The sequence below is a fragment of the Chiloscyllium punctatum genome, chromosome 8, assembly GCF_047496795.1.
Source record: "Chiloscyllium punctatum isolate Juve2018m chromosome 8, sChiPun1.3, whole genome shotgun sequence".
Lineage (NCBI taxonomy): Eukaryota > Metazoa > Chordata > Chondrichthyes > Orectolobiformes > Hemiscylliidae > Chiloscyllium > Chiloscyllium punctatum.
The window spans coordinates 30907601-30925466 of NC_092746.1; the positions used below are offsets into that span (position 1 = coordinate 30907601).

Genomic DNA, 17866 nt, shown 5'->3' on the forward strand with positions numbered 1-17866 from the left:
AATAGAGAATGTTTTATCTTTCTGTCCCTAATACATACTTCAGGGTGACAGATTTGTATTTCTTCATCCTTTTTGCATAAACCAGAAGCTTTGAATAAAGGGGTGATTCCACCGGCCCACCCTAGTGGGGAATATTGTACAGAGGGAGTGTATCTCAGAGAGTCACCTGTCTAATATATCAACCCACCCAATTTTCACCTCATTAAACTCAATGGATTGAAATGGATGAGTGATTACTACCAGGCTCAGAAGGTGAAGATTAACCCCTCCACCTCCCCTCCTCCACCATGGGTAAGCAGCCTATGATCTTGTATCCATTAAAATTAATGGATATAAACTCCTGGACAGCACCCATACTGTGCTCCCTGGGTGTAACTCTCTGCTAAAAATACTGGATCATGGAATCACCTCTTCATCTGTCTGTCCTGTTATTTTTGAATGAAGTCTTTATCAGGCATGCATCTTTCTTTTCCATCTTCTGTTTGTTGAGAAAGTATAGTTGCTGTTACCAAATGTTATTATGGGTTTTTAAATTAAACACATGGAGCAATAAACAAGTTCATTTTAGTGACACTTGACATTCCACTGCACCTGCTTACTTGTTCTTAACTCCCTGCTGTCTACAAGAGCTACTTCTTTAGCTCCATGTGGCTCCTTAGCAAATATATAACATTAGCACCTTCCCATAAGTTGGATAACCCTACATTTATAATCAAGAGCAATGATGAAGTATAACAAGGAGGCAGTTTAAGATATTGTAAAAGGTCATGCTGTCCCTTTATATGCTGCTATTGACTTTCCTGCAGGATCCAGATGGTATTTGAAATAATTGCTGCAGAAATATTTCTCCAAAAATAACATAAAATGAGCACATATATCATGGTTGTAGACTGACTATTTGTACTTTCAAGCTTGTTACGTATTCATCATTTTGATTAAGAAATCTAACCATAATGAAAAACACTTTGAGGAAAATAAATGTTCCTTCAATTGATTGAGATGAACAAATCTAACAAAAGATAAAGCATAAAGTATCTCAGTGAATGTCTGCTTGATTAGCTCATGCAGGCAATACCTTACCTACAGGGCAATTTCTAACTGCAGCCCCTCAAGCAGACACTTCAAGCCTGTATCACACAAATCTGTCAGTAACTGTTAAAGGCAGAAAATTGTCATCTCAAATGTTACAGTACAGCAAAATCGCCTCACTGCACATGCTGCCAAAAAATGACAGCTTAATTTATGCCATGCTCAAGCCACATCATAGAACCATTCAGTATGGCAGCTAAATACACTCCCAGCGTACATTGCCAGTCTTTCCAAGTGCACTGCAGCATGACAGCCAGACTAACTACATTGTTGTGCAACAGGTATAAAAATCTCAACCGCAATGGAAGGGGTTTGTGCTTCCTAGTCCAAGCAAGTTATGTTCCACAGCCATCCAAGTTTTCTCCACTTGTTCAGAAATGCAAATGATCTTTAAATGTTAGCGATTGTAAAACATCTAAGCATGTTACAATTGATATTGAAATCTTACCAATGAAAAGTGCTTTGAAATGCAGTCAAACAAATCAGTATTTAATGAAAACAAAGAACTCCAATTTTAATTCAGGCTGTGAGCACAGCATGGAATTAGTGGCTCCAGGATGTTTATCTGCACCAGTGCACAACCTGCACCTCAAAATTGTGGGTGTCTGACCTCTAGGAGAAAGTGAGGACTGCAGATGCTGGAGCTCAGAACCAAGAGTGCATCCTGGATGCTGCCTGACCTGCTGTGCTTTTCCAGCACTACACTTTGTCTAACCTCTAGGCCTCAAATCCATTTTGGAATTGATGCTTCCTCCTGAAGCTGATAGTTGGGCAAGGGAAATTTCAAGTAGCAGGGTTGCTGGGGATTCAAGCAGCCCACTTCAGACACTTTTAGATTGGTGTGCTGTGGGGATCCAGAGATGACTGTTGAGGGTGTGGAGGGAAAGCCAAGGTACAGGGGACCCACGGTTCTAAGGTTTCATTGGGGAGTATGGAGAAACATAGCTGCTCCTCCTAGATCCTAAATCATCATTTTTGTAATGAACATCTGCTGGCCATGTAATCATAGAATCCTTAAAGGGCAGGTGGAGGCCATTCCTGATTCTATATCAGTGTTCTTTAGTGAATCCATCAGTAAGCCAAAGACATACAGCTAGGTCTCTGTGTGCGTGCCTCCCCTGAGTGCAGTAAATGATTCACACACCTCCTGAAACACAGGAAATAAGTTGGCAATAGATGGGAGTGTAATGTGATTCATGAGGTGAGTACCTGGCCCTATTTCCCCCTATTCATTTTGACCATACAGTGAGGGTGAGGATATAAAGGTGGCCTCAAGGAATCTCAAAATAATTGTGGATTTACATTTTTAGTCCCATTGCAAATGTTTCAGTCTCAATGGAAACAGCCACAAAACATTACATAGAGTATGGATCAAGGGGATACAGGGAGGTTTGACTGTCTGTATACAGAATTGGCTGGCTCACAGAAGATAGAGGGTGTGGGTAGATGGAAAGTATTCAGCCTGGAGCCCCGTGACCAGTGGTGTTCCACAGGGATCTGTTATGAGACCCCTACTCGGTGATTTTTGCAAATGGCTTGGATGAGGAACTGGAAGGGTGGGTTAGTAAGTTTGCTGATGTCTCGAAGGTTGGTGGAGTGCTGGATGGTGTGGAGGGCTGTTGTTGGTTACAATGGGACATTGACAGGATGCAGAAATGGACTGATAAGTGGCAGATGGAGTTCAACCTTGAAAACTGAAGGTATTCACTTTCAAAGGTCAAATTTGAATGCAGAATACAGGGATAAAGTCAGGATTCTTGGCAGTGTGGAGGAACAGAGGGATAGATCTCTCAAAGTTACCACCCAAGTTGATAAGGTTGTTAAGGCATATGGTGTGTTGGCTTTCATTAACAAGGGGATTGAGTTTGAGTCATGAGGTTATGCTGCAGCTCTATAGAACCCTGGTTAGCCCTGGTTGGAATATTGTGTTCAGTTCTAATCACCTCATTATGGGAAAAATGTGGAAGAAGGTGCAAAGGAGATTAACCAGGATGCTACCTGGACTGGAGTTAATGTCTTATGAAGGAAGATTGAGGGGGCTAGGGTTTTCTCATTGCAGCAAAGGAGGATGAGAGGGGACTTGATCGAGGTGTACAAGATGATGAGAGGTAGAGATAGAGTGGATAGCCAGACACTTCCCAGGGTGGAAATGGTATTACAAAAGGGCATAATTTTAAGGTGATTGGAGAAACGTTTAGACGAGATGTCAGAGACAGGTTCTTCACACAGTGTGATTGGTGCATGGAATGCGATGCCAGCTGTATTGGTAGATTTGGATACATTAGGGACATTTAAGCAACTCTTGTATAGGCACATGAAAGATAGTAAAATGAAGGGTATGTAGGTTAGTCCGATCTTAGAGTAGGATAAAAGGTCGGCACAACATTGAGGGCCAAAGGGCCTGTACTGTACTGTTCTATGTTCTATATTCTAAGTGTGATTAATAATATTCTGAAAGCAGTGAATTGGTGGAGGAAAAAGAGTCAGAAGACAATGTATACTGATTTTGATGATGAAAGCATATGGTAGGGAATATATTTTTAATAAAGATAGGTTGTGTTAAATTAATTTCTTTTTAATGCTGGTGCGTCATATTGCATCTTTAGTGGGAGGCATATTTCTCCCTTGGTTCAAGATTGTCATGGAGAGGTAATTTGATTGAGAGATACTTGGGGACTTCTTCCTCCTAAACTGATAGTCCAAATTCACTTGATTAATTCCAAGCATAAATTAGGATGAACACTTTATAGTTTTTTTCACACAAAATTCAAAAATCTATCCCCTGGAGGATTCTCAGAGTTAACTGTGGAATATTGTGCCATTTGCGAGCAACAGTATAAATGACTGCATAGCTCAAAAGTCTCAAGTAAATGTTTTATTCTTTGGAGTTTAGATGGTGTTGAAAATATTTATTTGATGTTTCATTTAGACTACTTGCTTTAGAAAGGAAGAAGAATATATACCTTTATCATGGAAGTTCATGCTAATTTAAGAAAATGGAAAGTTTGTTGCCATCCTTTATCATACAGAGCTTTCATTAACCAGCAGGGACCATGATGTGGACTTTCAGAGCATCATTGGCTGAACTACTAGGAGCCTACACACTTAATGCTTCATTAGTATTCATCTTTCGTCAACCTGCCGATGCTATCTTCGCACCAAGCTATGGGAATGCTGAGAGCAGCTATAGGTTTCTGAGCATCCTGCAAGGCCTCAAAACTAGGATATAATAAAAAGATCAATCCCAGAGGTGGCATTTAAGAAAATGCTGCTCACTTGTTATCAGTTGTGCAAGATAACCTCTTTAGTTGCACGTTTATTTTTGGGGTACTCCTGGCAGGGCTGCACTGAGTTCCACCTCTAGAGTCTTATGTTTCTCAGTTGTGTTACTATAAGTACCTGCTTGATTAATGAAATGACTCCTTTTGCAGGATTTGGAACATTGTTTATTGGCTTGCCAAAGCAATGATTGCATTGCCATTTCTCCATAGTGCTGCCCTCAAAGGTCTTGTCAAATTTTTAGATGAATAAATTAGGAATACACAGAAATAGCGAATGTAAGCAAATAATGTACTGTCCTAATACTCATATACTAAGAACATGACAACAGATTTATTTTCAAAACAAACCCAGTTTCTTTATATGTCCATAGATTGCATATTCATATTTGGAAGAGTCTTCTGGAGTGCCTGGAGTATCGGAGGCTGAGGGGTGACCTTATAGAGATTTATACAATTATGAGGGGCATGGATAGGGTAAATAGGCAAAGTCTTTTCCCTGGGGTCAGGAAGTACAGAACTAGAGGGCATAGGTTTAGGGTGAGAGGGGAAAGATATAAAAGAGACCTAAGGGGCAACATTTTCACACAGAGGGTGGTATGGGTATGGAATGAGCTGCCAGAGAAAATGGTGGAGGCCGATACAATGGAAACATTTAAGAGGCATTTGGATGGGTATATTAATAAGAAGGGTTTGGAGGGACATGGGCCGGGTGCTGGCAGGTGGGACTAGATTGGGTTGGGATATCTGGTCGGCATGGACAGGTTAGACCGAAGGGTCTGTTACCATGCTGTACATCTCCTTGACTCTATGACTTTATTGGATGATCTGTTACAACTTGCCTAAGGAAAGAAGGGACTTAAGGAAGGTGCAATTTAGAAGATTTCCCTGAGAGTAAATTGGAATTATTTCAGGGCAGAGATCACCCTGCACTGGACAAAGATATAAGGTAGGAGAAAGTGAGGACTGCAGATGGTGGAGATCAGAGCTGAAAAATGTGTTGCTGGAAAAGCGCAGCAGGTCAGGCAGCATCCAAAGAGCAGAAGAATCGATGTTTCGGGATAAGCCCTTCTTCAGGAATGAGGAAGGTGTGCCAAGCAGGCTAAGATAAAAGGTAGGGAAGAGGGACTTGGGGGAGGGGTGTTGGGAATGCGATAGGTGGAAGGACGTTAAGGTGAGGGTACATTAGATCAGGGCGAAGATGTAAAGCGCTGTAGAAACTCAGCAGGTCTTGTACACAGAGAAAAAAAGAGTCAATGTTTCTGTTTTCACTTTACATTTCCAGTATTTGCAGTTCTTTGTTTTATTTTTGGTCAGGACCTGTGTGATCTGCTGGACTGGTTTTGATCACATTCGGGTGGGAGAATAATTCTTCATTATGTGTTACCCTAACTGGTCTGGGATTTTACTTGAATGTCTTAAATATTCTTGGTTTATTTGCAAATACTGTAACTATCGATGGAAGATGGTAAGTTGCAAAAATGGTCAGATGCACATCTGCATATAGACAGCAGCATGTATACAGGTGACTTACACTTGAAGAGAGAGAATGTCTATATTCCCAATATAGGCTAACATTCAAGATGGCCATTGAGAGCCATCTGCACAAGTGAATGACTCCTCCTGATGCCTGTCTCCAGCAACAGGAGTTTTGGTTGAGTCAGTATACCTCTGGTAACGGCCAGTTCATTCCTGTGTGTTGGCAGTGAGTTAATGTGCTAAACACACGTCACAAACAAAACAAATCCAGCACCAAGATAAATAAAACAAGTCCAACAACAACAAACAAAACAGTTACCCCCAAAAGTGCAAATATTATTTACCCTTTGTAAATAGATGTTTTTCAAACAAAAAAACCCACCAACTTAACATTGAAATGCAAATTGGAAACATTGTAATTTTTCCAGCATTATTCTGAGGGCATCACAGACAAGAATTCCTACATTGACAAGGATGTTCCAGAGATTGTTTCCATTCTGTGAAGATAGGGACGTGTCCATGCAAACTCATTGCTCCACCTACCAGTGATGCTGCTCACAAATATAGCCCTTGGACAATCAACACTGCAGTGCTATAGCTCATCTCTGAGCCATGCGCACTTTAAATATGGTCCACTAAAAGATTTGTGACAGTAGAAAATTTAATGGACTGGTAGAAAGTTGAGATTTTGAAAGTTTCTCTTCTTGCTCAATAATGACATAAACAAATTAATTTAAAATCAACTCGATGTTTTAAAATTATGCTGTGGGATATTAGCCAATGATGCATTTGTTAGAAGAGAAGACAAATGAATGCCATATGAACACATTTTTTGCTTTATTAACTTTCAGACATTGTGAGACAACTACCACCTGATTTCAAAGTCCATTTGCTCTGGGTAACCTGCATAATCCAAAATATATTTAAGATATATTTTTCTTGCACAAGTCAAAATGCAGTTAACAAACCTTAACTTTTAGATTGTTGGAAGTCATTTGAAAAACGTAAGGATGATGTATCAAGTGCTGTTGGTTATTGTCTTAAAAAATTACACATTTTTAACAAAAGCATTTTTGATTATTATTTCATGCATTTCTCCAACTGGGTGTTAATGTAATTTCCAGAACTCTAAACATTGCTCAGACATTACAAAACCACATAAGGTGTCCTCATTGCAGAATATCAAAATAGGGAAAAAAAAGTTTTTGACACATTAATGTGACATCCTCTAGTTTCCAAAGAAATATTTTACATTTTCAGCAATATTTTTCATATTAAAAATCACCTTTGTTAAAATTAATTTTAAACTAGTTTTTGGGGCCCATCAAAAGTGAGATGACTAAAGATGCAGTCAACAGCAAGAATTTCTGAAGCACAATGAAATGCAATAAAAAGGAGCTCAGATTTCTAGTTGCTAGGAGACACGCATTACAAACTATGGCTGTTGAATTGTGACTCAAATTGGTCTGCAATTTAACTCTTTGTGATCTATATAATTCACCAAAAACTAACTGGAAACCATTTGATTGTCAGCCTGTAATTTGAGCACAAACCAACACCAACTATTCTGCTAGAGCTCAATAAGAACCACAGAAACACTGCAATCTGTTTAAAATTGCACGATAAGCGATTAGGTTTATAAATAAGTAGGACGAAACAACTCATATCATTTCAGCATTATTACAGCATGGTTCGCAATAATTTGTTGCTTAAAAATTATCTTATGTAATTACAAAATTACATTGACCATAGTACTCAAACAGGGAGATAGAAGTATGTATTAATATTGATATCCATTTTCAAGCCTTGATCCATATTATTCTCCAAGAACCGGTGAAGCAGAATTTGAGTTGCTTCCTTGTATTATTTGATGCAATACTTTGTGTGGTCAAAATGAAATATACTGTAATCCTATTTGTTGCAAGATTTCAAGATCTGACACATTTTTCACCATTGCCAGTTTATAAACAGGTAATAAATAATATTAAATAAAACTGTCTCTCTTACAATGTTTTTTTGATTTATGGATGACCTGCATATTGAACAAAACATCAGAAAGTAGCTGTGACGTGATTGTTTTGTCACATACAAACCTTGCAGAGAAGTCTAGCCATTCTCCGCTTCTCTCAGTGTTCAGCGCACATACAACTGGTTAGACATGTTTATTTTCTTGAAATTTACAAATTACAGTTACAATGTATGCATTCAGGATGAACTATCTCTTCAAATGAATGACATCAGTGTAATCTCTCTGAATTCAGCAAACTATAAGTCATGTCAGCCTTTTCCTTCCATCTTTACAAGACTGCAGGTCCCTAATCAATCTCACAGTCATGTTTTTAATCCAAAATGTTTAACCTTGCCCATTTACAATGTCATGTCTTGCAAACATGCATTACAAACCAGACTCATTTTCCTTCCCAGAAATTGTCCCTAATAATTCTCTACATGTAAGGACTCATAAAAAAAATATGAATGTCAGCACTGCTGCTAGATCCCTTAAATGACACCGTTTCTGAAACCAATATTCAAATATTGAGAACAATAAATACCAATGGAATATAGTATGTGTCAGATAATCAATTGGAAATCAGAGGGGAGAACAAAAGCTAGAATAAGAGATGAACAAAACAAAAACAATCAGATTTTTGTTAAAAAGTCAGGAAACATATTGGAGAAAAAAATGAAATTAAGACCATAAGGAAAGGATAAAGAATAAAGAGCCCTACTGCAAATTGATTGCAAACTCAGAATGTTTATGTCAAAAATAGAAATGACTAAAAAGGTATTATACCCTCATATTATTATGTGCCAGGAAGGAAGAACATTAATGAGAAGAAGAGAGTGATTGTGACAAGTAATTATGTCACCTATGTGAACAGCTTAATTTTCTAAATTAGCCACTTTGATAATTATGACATCTCATTTGTCTTCCATTCCATGAACGCTGAAGTTTACCTTTTGATTTTCTTTTTTCAATCAGATAACAGGCTCAGATATGCCAAGGGCCTATTAAGTTCACTGGGTAACTCGGATTTCAAGCTGATTGGAGTAGTTGATCTGTCTGAGCGAGGATTCAAATGGTAATCCTAAAGCACACCTTATGTGAGAATACTTCAAAACAGATTTGGTTTCATCTGTTTGTACAGTGTATGAAAATGTGTGCTAAGTAGATTAGAAGTCTTAACAGGAAGACTATTGCAGTATTTGTCTCCAGGAGTAAACATGATTGCTAGACCTCAGTGTCTTAAATTGGGATGACAGAATGTTTACAGCACAGAGGAGATCATTTAGCCTATCAAGCCTGTACTGGCCCTCTCTAAGAGCAATTCAGTTTGTCCTACCCTTTTCCTATAATAGTTTTAAATGTATAGTTTACTTTTGAAGGTCACAGCTGAATCTGCCTTCACCACCCTCTCAAACCATGCATCACAGATCCTAACCATTTGTTAAAAACAATGTTCTCTTGTTGCCTTTGATTCTTTTCCCAAAAAATCTGTGTCCTCTAGTTCTTGACCAATCTACTATTAGAAACAATTACTCTTTATCTGCTCTGACTAGACTCTTAATATATTGAACACTTCTATTAAATTTCTATTCACTCCTACTAAATTATCAACTTTATCTTCTCTAACGAGAACAACTCCAGCTTCTCCAGTCTGTTCTGATGATGGAAGTCTTTCTTGTAATTTTTTTCTGCCCCCTTTTTGTCTGCATGTCTAAAGTCAGCATAGTCTTATCAGACAATAGTGATATACTCTCATTAGAGAGAAATAACTGGTGATGGTATAACCTGAGGATCATCACAACTCAGGTGAGGTGAAAGCTTGAGAACCAGAGTTCATCATGGTCACATCAGCCAGTGTGGGAATTAAACCCACTGGGCATTGCAAACCAGCTGTCCTGTCAACTGAGCTAACCAACCCCTGTCCAAATCATATCACCAAGTAAAACAGAAATTCAATACTGACTCCTGGAGAATATGATCTTCCTCCGTTCTGAAACATGGGAATTTACTGATATTTTCCATTTCCTGACACTTATCCAACTTCATGTCCATTGCCACCAATGTTGCTTTTATTCCATATGTATGTCTTTGCTGACAAGCCTATTATGTGTGACTTTATCAAAGCCATTTGGAAGTCCATATACTTAACAGCAGCTACATTGTCCTTATCAACACTATCACTTCATTAAAAAAATGTTTAGTTAAACACAATTTATTTTAACAAATTCATGTTGAATTTTCTTATTTGATCCACATTTGCACAGGTATTGACAATTTTAAACATTAAGTTAGACCAACTAGCCTGTACTTGTTAAGTTTATCCTTCCACACTTGTTCATTCTTACACTATTTCTTTATCAAGGGTGAAATTCTCACATTTTGTTTTAAAATCCTCTGGTGATCTGACGTCCCAACTAAGGAGGACTGGAAGATTTTATTTCCACCCTCACCACACTCAGTAGCCTGCTGCAAGTGGCTTATCAATTTTAAGTACAGTTAGTGCTGTGAATATATATTTCATAATTTGTGTTAATATTTTAGCAGTGATTTTTGGTTCTGAAAAGATTAGTATTATAAAGGTAAGACAATTAAATGACTGGCTTTAGAGATTTGGAATACCTAAAAAATAAACAGTTCAAACTGTAACTGGTGTTTGATAATACAGTCAGAATAAAAGAGAGATGTATAAAACAGATGGGGTTATTTGACTAAAGAGCTGGCACTGTGATATCTGCAATCTTTGAAGTTAGGGTAGTTGAAAGGGACTTATTTTTTCGGTTTTTAGTGTGAGAGCTAACTTGGTTTAAACATATTCAGTGCACCCTGAAAGGTTTTAATACTCCCTTCATCAGATCAAAGAATGAAGGGTAACTCATCAAAAAATCAGTTTGAAAACAACCCAGAGTAGACTTCATCATTATGGAAGAAAACAAAGACCCATTCTGAAGAAGGATCCTTGGACCCAAAATGTTAACTCTGCTTTCTCATTAGCTGAGTTTCTCCAGCAATTTCTATTTTTGTTCAAGCACTCTGGAGATGGGCAGAGCTTAAGAATGTGTACGCGTGTTTGTTGGAAAAGTGAGGTGCAATTTCGACCTCATATGGTATACAGCTCACTGTTAGAAGATAACTGAAGCAAGCAACCGTTGGATAGACCATAAAACCTCTAAATTCCTCTCTGGTCACATGGAATGGTCACAGGTGAAGCTTAAGCTGTTTGAATTTTGTGAGGGAACAAAAGCCGTAAGATTGAATAGATTGAAACTAGTATCATAATTTACAGTGATCCCCCACAGAGTCTTGTGCTGAAAAAGGCATCGGGATAAATAAGTCATTTTTGGGTTGTCATGGTGTGACTAGCTGAGTACCACAAGGATTACGGAGCCTCAACTATTTGCAATCTGTACCAATGGCTTGGATGTGAGTGTTGAGCATATGATAGCTGAATCTGCCAATGACACCAACTTAAGCAAGTAATTTGTTCAGAGGAGACAAAGAGCCTAGAAGCAGATATAGATAGGTTAAGTGAATTGGCAAAAGAATTGGGAAATGACTGTTTTAAATGTGAACATGTGAACATGTTCACTTCAACAGGCAGAATAGAAAAACATACATAATTTAAATTGGAAACGGTTGCAGAATCCAATGGTTCAAATCCTATGAAGGGATGCAAATTTGAACTATTGAGTTCTGCAACTTCTTCCAATTTAAATTGTATATGATTTTTATATTCTGCCTGTTGAAGCGAACATGTTCACATTTTCTCATTTATAATAGACCATTTCCCAATGGTATGGAAGGATCTGGGTTTCCTGGATACAAATCACATAAAATTAGTAAACAAGTACAGCAAATAATTAAGAAGGCAAATGCAGTTTTGCCAGTTATTGCAAGGGGAATGGAATGTAACAGTAGGGAAATTTTACTCTACACATACAGGGCCTTTGCAAGTCATTGGAATACATTGTACAGTTTTGATCTGCCTATTTGAAGAAAAAAGATGTAATTGTATTAGAAGAAGTTCATAAAACTCAACTCAATTCATTTTATGAAGAGAATTGGGCCCTGACCTCATTAGAATTTAGTAGAAAGAGAGGTGATCTTATTGAACCATAAAAGATTCTGGGGTAGGATGATACGTTAGATACCAGGAGAACATTTCCTCTTATGGAGAGATTAGAACCTAGTAGATAGGGTTTTACTTTTGAAACAAAGATTGGGAGATTTTCTTCTCTCAGAGAGTCATTAGTCTGTGGAATTTTCTGACTCAGAAAACAGCAGAGAGCTAAATATTTAAAATTTATTGAAGGCTGAGTTGGAAAGATTTCTGATAGACAAAGACATCAATAGTTATGGAGGCAGACAGGATTGTAGAGTTGAGACTACAATCAGATCAGTCATGATCTTAATGAAAGATAGAGCAGGCTCATCGGCCTGAATGTTTCTGCTCCTCAGTCCTACTTTCCTACATTCCTGTAAGTGAGCAGGTAGATTGGTATGGAAGTATTCAAAAGTAACCAGAACAAGTGGTATCCACAGTCAAGATTTGGCAAGTGAAAATTAAACTTCTGAGAATAACTGGAACTGAAAACAATTCTCCAGGGGATTGTGGCACACTTATGTGTGTGTCCTACTGAAGTAAATAATTTTAACATTGATGTGTCATATAAAAGAATTCTAGGTGGAACTAAAAAGTAAACATGAGTGCATCAAGTATGTATTTTTATGCATTGTGGTTATTTTGGTGAATTCCTTTATATTTATTCTTTTGTTAAAAAGGAACCTTATGGTATTTTCTATTGATGAAGGAAGATGTTTGGTTTTTGTTTTAAATGTTAATTAGATCTTTGCATCAGCCTCTCCAATACCTTCTCTTTATCGTTTTATGTTGCCATCCAGTGTCGCAATGACCTCCTCCTTCATAGCAATCTTGGCAGAATCTTTAGAAATATAGCTGAAAAGTGCTTCCATCTATCTCAACCCTTATCAAACATTCAATGCATAGATTCCTTTCTATGTCCCCAATCTCCTCCTCTTGCTTATCTTATCCCTTTTATTTGTTCATTAAAGTCAGTTGTACTCTCTTTATTTTCATTGCAAGTCTCTTCACATATTTGCCCTTTGCCTTTCATTTCCTTTCCACCATCCATTCCAAATCTTCTATCTTCAGCTTGATGTTTACTCGTATTATCAACCTGATATCAACTTGACACCCTTTTTCTGCATCATCTTACTCTCTATCTCTTTTGTCATCCAGGTTACTACTATGAAATAAGGCATTTCTGAATATTTCATTGGCTTTCACAAACTCAAACTTAGAGATTTTATTCTCATGTTGAAGCAAGCAAGTAAAACAACATGAATTATCATGTGCATTCAATTAATATTAGCAAGTCCTGAGTTTATGTAGTTGACATTTTTAAAGCCACTTATGGTTTGGTGAAAAGATTTGCAAAAGAATTTTGACACTATGAGAAAATCTGCTATATTGAAAGAAATGGCTAAAATACCTCTGATGTGACAGCCATGTTCAATCAGACCTGAAGTAAGTATGAAGTAAGTTTGTCAGTCTGTTCTTCATGATGCTCTGCTTAGTATTCTACTGAAGGTTGAATTCAGTAGATAAACTCAATATCAATGTTTCTGCCAGTTCATACCCAAACTTTCATTAACTCATTATTGGTAGCTGTATCCTAATAGTAGCTGGTTTACCATCAAGAGTTGAGATTTGATTTTTTTGACTTGTGCAATTCTTCTCAACTGTGTGTGACTCATTTAAAGCATTGTAGAGTCATAGAGATATACACTACAGAAACAGGCCCTTTGGTCCAATTGGTTTGCGCCAACCAAATATCCTAAATAAATCTAGTCTCATTTGCCAGCATTTGGCCCATATCCCTCCAAACCCTTCCAATTCATTTATCCATCCAGAGGCCTTTTAAATGGTGTAATTGTACCAGTCTCCACCACTTCCTTTGGCAGCTCATTCCATACATGCACCACCCTCTGCATCCCCACTCACCATAAACCTATGCCCTCTAGTTTTGGACTCCCCCATCTTGGTAAAAAGACTTTGCCTATTTACCCTATCCATGCCCTCATGATTTTATAAACCTCTATAAGTTCACTCCTTAGCCTCCGACACTCCAGGGAAAACAGTTCCAGCCTATTCAGCCTCTCCCTATAGCTCAAACCCTCCAATCCTGGCAACATCCTTGTAAATCTTTTCTGAACCCTTTCAAGTTTCACAACATCCTATAGCAGGAAGACTAGACCTGCATGCAGTGTTCCAAACAGTGGCCGAACCAAACATTTGTACAGCCGCAACATGACTCCAAACTCCTTTATTCAATGTACTGACCAATAAAGGCAAGCATATGAAATGCCTTCTTCACTATCCTGTCTACCTCAAATCCACTTTTAAGGAGCTATGAACCTGCTCTCTAAGGTCCCTTTGTTCAGCAACACTCCCCAGGACCTTACCATTAAGTGCATAAGTCCTTCCCTGATTTGCCTTTCCAAAATGCAGCATCTCACATTTAACTAAATTAAACTCCATCTGCCACTCCTCAGTCCATTGGCTCATCTGATCAAGATCCTGTTGTATTCTGAGGTAACATTCTTTGCTGTCCACTAAACCTCCAAATTTGGTGTCACCTGCAAACTTGCCAACTATAGCTCCTATGTTCACATCCAAATCATTTATATAAATGATAAAAAGCAGCGGACCCAGCACCGATCCTTGTGGCACACCACTGGTCTCAGGCCTCCAGTCTGAAAAACAACCCTCCACCACCACCCTCTGTCTTCAATCTTTGAGCAAGTAATGACACTTTAAGATTGCATTACCTCTTCATTGGACCAGAGTTAAACCTGGCCTACTTGTTTTCTGCATGATACATTTTATATACATTTTAAAAGCAGTCTTCAAGATATCTCTTCAATGCTAAAGAAACCAAAGTATTCAAACCATTTCTCATTTCTCTTCCCCGTGATGCCAAACCCAGTTGCTCTTTTCTAGTGCTTTTGAGGTCCTGTAACACAAGCAATTTTAAAGCATGTATGAATGGCACAGTTATCACTTTTATTGCCTTTATTTTATAATTTTTCACAAATCTAATTAAATATTAGTAAAAAATATTGTACAAGTTATTATATATTTGAACGTTTTATTGCAAAAATGATGCAGGGAGCATATAAGGAAGGATATTTTCTCTCCAGTGAGAGTCATCCAGTCTGGGTGTAAGAACAGTGATCGTGGCATTGAACAAAGCCCTTGTTTTTATCTGTGAAAATAGGGCCTGAGGATAGGGGTCATGCACGGGACTCAAGATAAACTGAGACTGGTACTTCTGCTGTTTTGCCAAAAGAGAGATGACCATCTTTAGTTTATACAGTGATTGCTCCTGTTTAGAATGCCTTTTGCATATTCACAATGCACTGGTGCTTGGAAGATCGACACTTGGAGTAACTTTTTTTCTGCTAATTGTGCATAAAAGATAAAATTCAACTGCAAGTCCACTCAACATTGTCCTTTGATGTCTGATGGAGATGCAAAGTTAAACCATGTGTTAAAATTTGGAAAAATAAATCAAGTTGTTTATGGTTTGTCATTTTTCCTTAAGTACTAAAACTTGGACATTTTATTAAACTCATAACATTTGCATTATCCAAACAACAACCCCATTTCTAGTGTGCAATTTTAGCACACCAGTTCTGTTGGCAAAGGTTTCAAACCATAAGCTTCCACCCTGTTAAACATATGAATATCAGGTGAGTGTATGATGTCATGTCCCTTTTTGTTTCCTCAAGAAATGTAGATCAAAATTGCTCCTGCAAAATAAATCTGTGGACAATTGTTTTTGCTTCAAATGTCTTTTTTCCAAATTCCTAAATGTCTAAAATAATGGCATTTATGGAAAAATCAAATTTCAGTGATTTTAAAACTAAAACATGCGTTCACACATTCTTCGCACAGGCAACTTACCACAGGTAAAATCAGAACAACAGTGGGATATTTAGTCTTTCAAGGTGGTTCCATCATTAAGTTGTATTTGAACATTATTAAATGACCTTTGATGCAAATCTTATAGGGCCTTTACCTGACAAATATCTATTAATGTCAATCTTGAACTTTTCATCCACATTCTTTCATGTCTAAATAGTTTACTAAACACCAGATTTATGCAATCTGTCCTCATAATTTAGTTATTCAGCCCTGGTATCATTTGAATAAATCTGCTGTATACCAGTTCCAAGATGGATATATCTTTCCTGAAAGTTGGTATCCATAAATAAACACAATATTCCAGGTAAAGTCTCAACAATCCGCTGTGGAATTAAAGAACCATTTCTCACTTAAGTAATGTAACACCCTTCAAACCTCTTTGGCTCACAAGTGCCTTTTCTGGAAGGAAATCTGTCATCCTTACTGGATCAGGCTACATGTGACTCCAGACCCTCACAGCAAAACGGTTGACTCTTAACTGTTCTCTAGGCTATTAGAGATGAGTAATAAATGCTGGCCCAGCCAGAGACACACACATATCCTGTTAGTGAATTAAAAAGGAGTGACTCCCTCAGTCTTTTGTGGTGAGATTAGGTCTGCCCTTATCAGAGTGAACATAATCGAGCTTTACTAAACATAGTTATTTACAAGGCATGGTAAGAAAGGACATATTCTCAATGGTCATTGCCTGGCATTTGTTTGTTGTGATTGTAACTTGCCACTTGTCCACCCAAACCTAAATATCACTCAGGATCTGCTATGCACGAGTGTTACAGTTTAGCATCTGAGGAGTCACAAACTGGGGCTGAATTTTGTGCAATGTTCGGAGAACATCCGGACTCCTCACCAGATTATGGAGGGAAAGTCATTGATGAAACAGCTGAAGATAGTTTGGCCTAGGATACTCCCTGAGAAACTCTGCAACAATGTCCTGGCACTGACATGATTGACTTCCAAGAAACACAACAATCTTTCTTTGTGTCAGGTATGACCTCAGCCAGTGGAAAGTTTTCCACTTGATTGTCATTGCCTTCACTTTGGGTTGCCTTGATGCCACACTTTTTAACCTTAATATCAAGAGCGCTCTCTCTCACCTCACCACTTGAGTTCAGCTCTTTTCCAACAGGGCTCTAATGAGGTCAGGAACTGAGTGGCCATGATGAAAACCAAACTGAGTGTCAGTGAGCAGGTTATTGCTGTATAAGTGTTGTTTGATTGTACTGTTAATGAAGTTTCCATTGTTTTTCTGATGTCAGAAGCAGACAAATGTGGAATATGCTGACAATTCAAAGTAGACTGAGAGAGTGATAATTGGCTAGATTGAACTTAACTTTTTTTTTGTGGCCAGAATATACCTGGGCAATTTTGTGTGTTGTCAGGTAGATGTCAGGATTGCAAATATACTACAACAGTTTGGATAGGATCATGACAAGTTCTAGAGTACAACTCTTAAGCACTACTCACAGAATGTTGTGAGATTTCAAAGCCTTTGCGATGTCCAATGCCGACAGTTGTTTCTTGGTATCGTGTGGAGTGAATCAAATTGGTTGAAGATAGGCATCTGTGATGCTTAGGCCTTATGGTGGAGGTCCTATGGATGGGTATTTTATGCTGACATAGCCTGTGAAACCCACATCACAAGAAGTTACTGAAAAGATTGTTGAAGCTTTGTTGTGTGTCATGAATGGTTTGTGTATAACTTTCAAAAATTTCTAGACTTCCAGAATCAACTTCTTCATTTACTGAGTCAGTTGAGTCTTTGTGTTTCACAATATATCTCTAGACATTTAATACACAAATATAATTTGAGCTAGTGCTTACAGTTTTGCGATAGTGCACTTTAGGACTGTTTATCATTCCATCCTTTCTTTGAGTTAACACATGTTTTAGAAAGCCACTTGAAAGGAAATGCAATCCTACCCAGGGAAACATAAGTTCATGTTTTTCTCCGAACAGTTTATTCATAATTCAGTCAGAAAAGCAAGTAATATTGCAGAGTTTTAG

General features: G+C 37.9%; 1 long non-coding RNA gene across 1 annotated transcript in view; it reads right to left on the reverse strand.

Moving 5' to 3' along the window:
* Nucleotides 1-17866, reverse strand: part of LOC140480454 (uncharacterized) — a 51685-nt gene that overhangs the window by 5012 nt on the left and 28807 nt on the right. Inside the window, exons 2-3 of the long non-coding RNA XR_011961298.1 lie at nt 17327-17483; nt 14825-14888 (exon numbers count right to left, since the gene is read on the reverse strand). This is a non-coding gene — a long non-coding RNA (uncharacterized lncRNA). The remainder of the gene's footprint in view (nt 1-14824; nt 14889-17326; nt 17484-17866) is intronic.